The 9,641-nt window shown below is 61.1% G+C and overlaps 1 long non-coding RNA gene across 1 annotated transcript; it reads left to right on the top strand.

Annotated features, from left to right (window-relative positions):
* Positions 1-5,251: 5,251 nt before the first annotated feature.
* Positions 5,252-8,632, top strand: LOC123391006. The gene is made up of 3 exons (XR_006605642.1): positions 5,252-6,927; positions 7,323-7,554; positions 8,506-8,632. It is a non-coding gene; the product is annotated as an uncharacterized LOC123391006 (long non-coding RNA).
* The last annotated feature ends 1,009 nt before the right edge of the window (positions 8,633-9,641 follow it).

Raw genomic sequence — 9,641 nt, 5'->3', positions numbered from 1 at the left:
GCACTGTCCTAGAAGGTGCTCAGAAGACCTCAAAAGGAGGGACAGTGACCATCAAAGCAGACACAAATGAACCAAGACAGACAGTGGGGAGCCCAGCTGAGCTTGCAGCTGTGCTGTCGAGAAGGTAAAGTGACCTCCTCTTGCTAGACTAAGAAAGAAAGAGAGACACCCAAATAAGTAAAAGTAGAAATTAGCCAACTCCACAGGCACCCAGGGATTGGACAATTCCACGACGGCAAAGTGGTCGATCCAGAAGAGGAAGGGTGAGTTCCTCGAAACACACAAACCCCCGAGACTGGCTCAAGAAGAAACATAAAATCTGAGCAGACCAGTAACGAACGCGGAGATGAGAGAGTGATCAGAAACCTCGCAACGTGGGGCGCCCGGTGGCTCCGTGGGCCGGGCCTCTGCCTTCCGCTCGGGTCATGAGCCCAGGGTCCTGGGATCGAGCCCCGCATCGGGCTCCCTGCTCAGCGGGGGGCCTGCTTCCCTCCCCCCTGCCTCTGCCTACTTGTGATCTCTGTCTGTCAAATAAATAAAATCTTTAAAATAAAATAAAATCTTTAAAAAAATGAGTAATAAAGTCACAATGACATGCCCAAAATCAATTACTTAGGGATAAAATATATGCATGACCTCTCTAAATAAACATAAGATTCTACACTGTTAAGATGTTAGTTATTGGGGCATCTGGACAGCTCAGTCGTTAAGTGTCTGCCTTCGGCTCAGGTCATGATCTCAGGGTCCTGGGATCGAGCCCCCCATCGGGCTCTCTGCTCAGTGGGGAGCCTGCTTCCCCCCTTCCTCTCTGCCTACTTGTAATCTCTCTCTCTGTGTCAAATAAATGAAAAGATCTTTAAAAAAAAAAACCCCCAAAACCTTGCAACACAGAAGAGCCTGGGGCCAGACAGAGAGACAGCTCCACTGGTGGATTCCATCAAAAAAAATTTTTTTAATTTGATAGAGAGAGATCACAAATAGGCAGAGAGGCGGGTAGAGAGAGGAGGAAGCAGGCTCCCCGCGGAGCAGAGAGCCCGATGCGGGACTCGATCCCAGGACCCTGAGATCATGACCTGAGCTGAAGGCAGAGGCTTAACCCACTGAGCCACCCAGGTGCCCCAGATTCCATCAAATTTTAAAGTAAAATTTGATACCAATCGTTTTCGACTCCTACACAAAAATTGAACAGAAGGGAACACTCCCCAACTGGTTTCCAAGCCAGCATGGCATCAGGCTCACACCCACGCCAGGCAATGTCAGCACGGGAAAACCATAGACCAATATCCCCGGAAGAAGACGTACGCAGAAACCCACAGCCAGATGCTAGCACCCTGGGGTCCACAGCACACTGAGAAGACCACACGCCACGAGCACGTGGGTCCATCTCGGGATGCAAGAATGGTCTGAGCTGCGCAAACTGGCCAGTTCAGGGCAGCGCACTCACGGGACGAAGCACGGAAACGACACGCTCATCTCAACGCACAGGGAAACAGCACTCGGCACGATCCAGTGTTCTTTCCGGAGAAGCTCAACGGGCTGAGTAAGGACCACACCTCCACACCTCAGTACAACAAAGCCCGTGCATGACGAGGTCGCAGCCCGCAGGACACTCGAGCGAGGGACTCTAAGTCGGGAACAAGACGGCGGGGCCCACGCTCCCCATGCGTATGCGACCGAGTATGGGAAATCCTGGCCTGAGTAATCAGGCATGAAAAATAAATATAAACCGTTTATACTGGAAAGGAAGAAGTGAAACCATCTCTGTGTACAGATGATGTGATTTTAATATGGAAAATCCTTAAAGATGCTTCTAGGCCACTGTTAGAACTAATAAACACGTTCAGTAAGGTTGCAGGGTACAGAATCAACGTATGAATGTCAATTGTGTTTCTATACGCTAAAAATAAACCGTCTGAGAAAGATATGGGGGAATGATTCCATTTACTATCGATTCGGAAAGAATGAAACACCAAGGACTGTGTTTAACCAAGGACGCGGAGGCTCTCTGTGTGCGGACGAAAGAGACCAGAGACACAGATACACGGAAACCATCCTGTGGAGGCGGACTGGGAGAATTTAAATGTCTGTTTTCATGTGTTCACATGTCTGTGCTACCCGAAGCAACCCACAGATTCTATGCCATTCCTAGAAAAATTCCAATGGTATTTTTCACAGAAATAGAAAAAAGTCCTAAAATTCGTGCAGGACCACAGAAGACCCCAGGTCCACAGCAACCTCGAGGAGAAGAACGAAGCTGCGGCACCCCATTTCCTGGGTTCAAACTATATTACGAAGACTTACTCATCTACACAGTACGGATCTGGTATACAAACAGGCCGCGGAGCAGAACGGGGAGCCCGGAAACAAAGCTGCGCAGACACTGTCCGCTCGTCTTCAACCGGGGGGCCGGGAATACGCAGCGGGGGGGAGACGGTCTCACCGGCGCATGGTGTCGGGGAAGTGGAACCGCCACACGCAAAAGAAGAAAGTGGGGCTGTTATCTGATGCCATCCACAAAAGTCAACCGAAAACGGATGAAAGACTTCAATATAAGATAGGAAATCATAAATATTCTGGAAGGAAACAGAGGGGAAAGTCTCCGTGACGTCGGTCTTGGCAATGGCTCCTTTTGGATCTGACATCAAAAGCCCAGGCAGCAAGAGAAAAATAAGCGACTGGGACCACCTCCAGCCGAGAAGCCTCGCGCCGCGGAGGGAGGAGTCAACAGCACGGACAGACAATGTGCGGGACGAGAGAAATGCTGGCGAAGCGTCCGCCTGCTACGGGGTGAGCACGGGGGTTAATGTGCAAAAAACATAATGGACTCCTACAACTCAATAGCAAAAGACCCCCCAAATCAGGAACAATCCAAAGAAGTGAGCCAAGCGCCCGAGAGACGTCTCGCCAGCGACATACCCGTGACCGACAGGTGTACGGAAAGGCGCGTGACGTCACTCGTCATCAGGAAATCTCCAATCCAAACCAGGATGAGCCGTCTCCTGGCCCTGGCTAGAACAGCTGTCACCAGCGGGACAGGGGTAACAGGTGTCGGCACGGGCGTGGGGACCCCGTGCTCTGGGGGTGGGAGCACACCGTGGGAACAAACACAGCAACGCTGTCCTGCGTCCTTGGAGGGGGTCTTACGTGGTCCCAGCCCCCAAAAGCAGGTACGCACGTGAGGAAACTGAGAGGTCACGGAGCTTGGCCAGGGGTGTGGTCTCCCAGGGCACCTGTGCGCCAGAGCGTCATGGGACACTCCTGAAACACCCACCACGGCCAGGCGCCCGTCCTGAGGACAGAGCCACCGACCAGGGGACGCCGTTCTTGGTGGGGCGGGCCCTGGATGAGCAGACAGCGCGTAGGCTGGGGCGGCCTGGTAGATCTCTGGGCTCTCTTAACAGATCACAACAAACTTGATGGCTGGAAATGGCAGAAATGGATTCTCTCACAGTTCTAGAAGCCCAGAGTCTGAAATCTGGGTGTGGGCAGGTTCCTGTGGGCCCTGGAGTCCCTCTATAGCCACGTCTCCTGGGCATCTGTGCGACCTCTCCTCATCTTATAAAAAACACCAGCTGTTGAATGTAGAGCCCACTCCGATCCAGCACAACCTCCTTTAGATCCTTAACTAATTCTGCAAAAAGCCAATTTCCGACAGGCAGGGAAGGCCTCTCCACGAAGGCCAGAAGGATGTGTTGTTAAGGCCTGAGTGAAAGGCACGGTATTCTGTGGAAAGCACAGCCTGTGCAAAGGTCCTGGGGCAGGAACCCGCTGGTGGCTTTAAGTGACATGCAGGAGGCTCCTGGGGGCTGAGGCGGAGGTCAGTGGGGTTGACTCACTGACTTCTTGGTCACGGTCTCCTTGGTCACGGTCACAGGAGGGATGACACCGGTCTGCATTCTGAGTGAGGTAGAAAGATGCCCTCTGTGGTTTCTGACCCGAGCAGGACGCAGTCAGCATGGGCTTCAAGAGGTCAGGATCCCTGGGGCTGCTCAGGGAGCTACTGGGAGGGTAACATCCTGAACGAGCAGGCCGAGCCCTGGAAGGCCGCTCTGCCATCGGATTTGGGGCCTTGAGCGTGTGTGAGGGGCTTGAGCACCGTCAGGCGACCTGGTATTTCCCGCCCATCCCCGTCCCCTCCTAGAGCTCTCCGGACCTGCAGCCTGCTCAGCAGAACTCCTTCCCGCTCGGTGCGGTGTCAGGTTGCCTGGCCTGAAGCCTGGCTTCCCTCTGGCCAGCTCCTTTGGCCCTCTAACTTGCCAAGCCCTCGCCTGGACAGCCCTCGGATCCCGAGGCCCGGACGCCAGCCCCAGCCTACCTCCCCAGGCTGGGCTGGCCCCTCTTCCCCACGGGAAGCCACAGTGGGCGGGAGCCAGAGGGCCCGATTCTCTAGGAAGTGCCACGGGTCAGCTCCACCCTGGGGGGCCGGGCAGTCATCAGAGCTGGCACGCCAGGGAAGGCCAGCTGTGGACACCTTCCTGGGACAGCAGGCCGCCGGGGGAGGGCGGAAGATGGGGTGAAGGGGGGGTTGCGGCCGGCCGGGAGGTGAGGGGCTCATTCCCACCGTGGCTACACTCAGCGCGACGCGTGAATCACACAAACCTTCCAGCGACGCTGTGACGTGGTCCCTGTGCTCTGCGTGACAAGACTGAGCCCGGGGGCCCGGGGAGCCCCACCGCCATCCTGGCCTGCACTCAGCCCCAGCGGGCACGACTGTGTCCCAGGGGAGCCTCCCCGGGCCCTCAGGAGACACTTTCTCCACTTCTGTGGCGGGACCCAAGTGCCGGCAAATGTAGACTTTGGAGACTGTGGGAGCCACGGAGTTTCAATCTGCTCTTTCCGCATAGTTGCATGAGCTGAGTCAGTCCCGGGGAGCGCGTGGGCTGAACTCCCCAGGGCCGCCCATCACCAAGGAGCTGCAGGACCCACCAGAACAAGTCACCCGCGGGCTGCGGGACCGCCACCTCTCCCTGGTTCCGGAACTCCATCTTGTCACCATGCAAGGTGACCCCACGCCCATTAGCAGTCGCTGCTCACCTCTGCCCCCCCGCCCCAGCCCCTGCAGCTGCGCACCTGCCCATTCTGGACATCCGTCCAGTGTCCAGCAAAAGACAGCCTGCTGGCCTCTGCAGACACTGGTCAGCGGCAGCATGTGTCCCCGGCCTCCCCGCGGGGAAACCAGAGCGTCAGTCCCCGTCGGCACGCATGTGCCTGCAGGGTCAGGGCCTTCCCAAGGCCTCGTCCTTTGATTTAAGATTTTTTGACAACAATCCACCAGACCCCAGGGAGGAAGCCAAGTACAGCCTGGGGACAGAGAGGCATCCGGGAAAGCCGCCATCTCCACGGAGCCAGGGGCCCTGGGCCAGCCTTAAGGGGAGCCCAGGACCCACAATGGGGAGGGACGGCCACGTGGCCTTGGGCTTCCCCGCTTCTGGTGTTCGGTGCTACCTGGGCCCCACGGGGGCCTGGGAGGGTGCGAGGTCCCGGGAACGAACGACGGGTCTGAGTGGCCGGAGTGGGGGGCTCGCCGAATGCTCGCCACGAGGGTGTGCCTGCTGCTGCCCATGGATGACAAGGAAACCGGCCCCAGCAAGGTGAGGACACTTGTCCAAGGTCACACAGCCCTGGTGGTAGTGCCTGGATTTCTGGAGAAAAAATCACACAGGCCGAGAGCAACATGTTCGGGGTCTTGGGCCGTTCCAGAAGCCTGGATTCCAACGTCCGGCTCACAGGTCTGCCGGATGTGAAGGTGCGGGTGGGCCTGGTTGCTTCTGGGGCTGGGGGGTGGGGGTGAGCCATTCCTCTGCCTTCTCCAGCTTGCAGGGGTGCCGTGTCCTTGGCTTGCGGCCCCGTGTCCTCCAAGCCCAGCCTCCGTCCTCCTGGGTCCTCGGCCTTGGCCCTCCTGCCCCCTGGGGGGCTCCGTGGCGACACTGTGCCACCCGGTCGCGCCTCTCGGCGTCTTCCCTCTGGTCCCTTCGCCAGGACAGCGCACGCTTCCGCAGCCCCCGAGCGGCCGTCCCGCAGGAGGGACGCGGAGGTCCGAGAGGCCCGGGATGCTGCCCGGCGCATCTGGCAGGCGACTGGGCTGGGGTCTGAGAGGCGGTGGGCTGCCCGGCCAGGGGGCGGCAGGGGGAGGTCTGGGGAGGCGGGCAGGGAGGCGGCCCTCGGGTGGGAGAGCGGGCAGCCGCAGCGGTGCAGCCCGGTTCGGAGGGGCCGTGGCTGGCCGTCTTCTCTTCCAATGTGGAAAGTATTTTTCCTTCGGTAACTAAAGCAGCTCTGTGTTTATACCGGCAGCCCTACGGTGGGGGCCGCGGGAGGGAACCATCTGGAATACGGGGGTTGCTAGGGAGAGGCGGCTGCGGGGAGGGGTCTGCTGGCTCCTGCGATGGGGGTCCCCCTGGGGCGCGGGGAGTCGGGGGTGCGTGGGTGCACGGGCGGCGCGTGCTGCTGTGTGGGGGAGCACCCGGCTCCCGGCCGCGGTGCCGCTCCTGCTCTGTGAAACCCGGGCCCCGCCTCTCAGCCTCAGTTTCCCTGTCTGTCCAGTGGGGGTGTGCACAGCTGGCGGGCTGTGGATCTGGGATGGAGATGCTGGCATGAGGGAGGCCAGTGGCTGCCCTGCTCCTTTTTCCAGATTGCTGGAAGCTTCCTCTGCCTCCTGGTCGTGCCTGTGCTGGCCCTCCCGCATCGGGGGCCTTCGGGTCTTTCCAAGTGAAGTGATGGAAACCGGGCTCAGAGCTGACCGTCTGCCCGGGCCCGAAGCTGGGAGGCGGGAGCTGGCAGTCTCCCGCGCCGGCCTCCTCGGGGCTGGCCCTGTCCCCCGCAAAAGGCCCGTGTGTTCATGCTTGCACACGTGCATGTGCCCACCTCGGAGGCTGGCATCCGTGTGACTTCTCCCTCAGATCCAAGGGCGGCTGAAAGGTGCCAGGTCAGGTAGGACAGCTTACAAGGTCCCCCTAGAGCCACCCCAGACCCTCAACCCCAAGCTGGGTCATCGGGAGGCCCCCCTGGATCCCGTTCACCTGGGGGGGGGACCCTGGGTGCCAGAGAGGGCCCCTGGCTGGGGTCAGCACACCGGCTCGCGCATTCAGCTCAGGGCTGTCCCTCCCCTATTGGACCCAGTCCTTTGGGACAGGAGTTGCCCCTCTGTGACAGTCCCAGGGCCGGGCTGCTGGTCCCTGCCTTCGTGGGCCCCAGCCTGGCCCAGGTGGGAGGCAACAGTGGGTCCCGGCAGGACGGCAGGACGGCAGGACGTGGGGCGCTGCCCCCCATGGATGTGTCCAAGTCCCACCTCCCAGACCTGAGATTGTGCGCGTACCGGGAAACAGGGTCTTTGCCGATGTGATGGCGAAGATGAGAGGCCCCGAACCCGAGGACTGGTGTCCCCCAAGGAGAGGAAGGGGGACAGACACGGAGGAGAGGCTGCGTGAAGACGGGGCGGAGACCGGAGGGGGCCTGGAGCCCCCAGGAGCCAGACGAGGCGGGAGGGGCCCTTCCGTGAAGCCCCCCGGAGGGAGCGAGTCCAGTCTGGATCTCAGACTCTGGCCTCCACGCTGGGAGGTAACGCAGTGTTCCGTTAGCAAAGCCTCAGGACACTCCTACGGGGTGGCGGGGGGTGGCCGGCCCTTCGGGGGGGCAGAACTGCTTGTACCTGCTGCCCTTCGGGACCAAATCTGGGTCCACACTCCACCAGGCCCGGCTGCCCCAGCGGCGACCGCGGGGGCCGGGGGGTGGGGCCGCGGGTCGGCTCGGGCCCCGGCGTCGGCAGGGATGCCCGCTGGTCTCTCTGGGAGGCACGAGGGAGTCCGAGGGGGTCTACCTGCTGCTCCTTCCAGCCTCCTCAGGGGGACCGCAACAAGCCCACGGTCCCCCAGCCCAGGGCAGGAGCTGCACCCTGGGCTTCCGCCTCCTGGACCGGAGGGCGCGAGAGTGGAGACGGGGGGTCGGAAGGAGAAGGGTGGGGTGTGCGGAGCCCCAGCGGCGAGACGCGGTGGGCGAAAGGGCCCTCCCTTCTTCTCGGAAGCGCAGACCCAGTCCCTGCCTCAGGGTTTTGTCCTGGCTGTGAGGCGACCCTGCGGAGGGCCCGGGTTGGGTCAGGCTGGGGAGGTCCTGGCAGGCTGGCGTGGGGTCCCAGAGCGCCCTGCCAGGGCTGGAAGCCCGTGACCTGGGGTCCAGCAGACTGGGCAGTGGACTCCTCTCCCTGCCCGGTGCCTCGGGTGGGAGCCAGGGTGGGGACATCGTCCGGAGAAGTGAGTCTGGGACCGAGCCAGGAACCCCTGTCCCCAGAGACGTGCGCTGGGCAGCAGTGAGCGAAGCGGAGAAATGGAATAAAATCCCTTTTTAATGCTCTCGGCTGCTAAGTTCAGCACTTGAGCCAGGTGTCCGAGAGGACTGCTCACACTGTGGCTCTGCCACACCCCGGCTTTCGTGCACCCCAGCAACCCAGAAGCCCTAGAAGCGCCCTAGAAGCCCTGGGAAGGGGGGGCATGCCATCTTCCTCCGTTCTTCCAGGGCGGCCTGGCTAAGTCTTGGGGGGACACTGGACTAGGAGGCACAGCAAGACCACGGCGGTTAGGGAAGAAGAGGTCAGGTGAGCAGAGGTGAAGTCAGGAGGGCGGTGACACGCCTGCGGTGGGGGGCGGGCGGGGTGGGTGGCTCGCAGTGAGAACCAGAAAGCTCTCTCGCAGAGTCCACTTCCTTCCAGTCCCCGGGAGCGTCACCAGCACGCGAGGAGCACGAGCCAGCGTTCCAGGGAGCCTCTTGGAAGATGACCCTTGAGTGCGTCACAATCCCAAGGTTCTTCACGAATTTGCACCAAACAGGCTGCTCAGGGGTCCCCATAGGGGCCGAGGGAGGTAACAGCAGCCCGTGGTGACTGAGCTTGAGCTATGAAATGTCGGCCCGGAGGGGTCCTGGGACCGCTGTGCCTGCAGCCCTACATTACAAGGGGGGCCTGGGGCCACCAAGGGAGTCACGTGCCCCCGCCACCGAGACACGCGCTCCGGGGAGCCCGACTCGGGGCTCCTCACCCCCCGCAGCGTTCGCCAGGCCGGAAGGTCAGATGCCTCCGCAGAGCGCACGCCTTCCTCCCAGGCTCTGGGGTAGGACTGGCTGCCGTCCTGGGCCAGTAACCCGTGGGTGGGCGGGATGACCCACGAGATCCGAGCCCAGCTGCGTGGCCGTTCGCCCCTGGGCGCTCCTGGCCTCGGCCAGGGCAGCAGCGAGCCCGCGCAGCCCACGGACGGGAAGGACGCGGCAGGACCGGAAGTGACCACAGCCCGGAGCCACGTTCGGCCAAGCACAGTCCGGGTCCGACGCGGCAGAGCAGACCCCGGGATGAGTGAGCGGGAGAGAGCGGTCGTTGCCGTCTGTCGCTGAGACTTCCGTGCCGCCGGTTACACCGCCGGAGCGGACGGACACAGGCCGAAAGCCGGTCCAGGCGGACGGCGCAAGGAGAGAGGGCGGCGAACGTCCACGGTGCGCTTCCTGCCCGCCGGGCTCTTCTGAGGGCGATCTGGTTTTACCTGCTTAGAATTAAATTAATTTATTAAAAAACACCGGTTTGCCCACTTCTTTATCTTGCGCGGCTCTTCCCGGTTCGAGGCGGGGCACTTAGCTCCAGTTGGGAAGTGAGCTGCCCCCGGTCA

This window comes from Mustela putorius, unplaced genomic scaffold (genome assembly GCF_011764305.1).
Source record: "Mustela putorius furo isolate JIRA1106 unplaced genomic scaffold, ASM1176430v1.1 tig00000174_pilon_pilon_pilon, whole genome shotgun sequence".
NCBI classification, from domain to species: Eukaryota; Metazoa; Chordata; class Mammalia; order Carnivora; family Mustelidae; genus Mustela; species Mustela putorius.
Note: the sequence above shows the minus strand (reverse complement) of the source record. Positions and strands in the feature narration are given on the sequence as shown.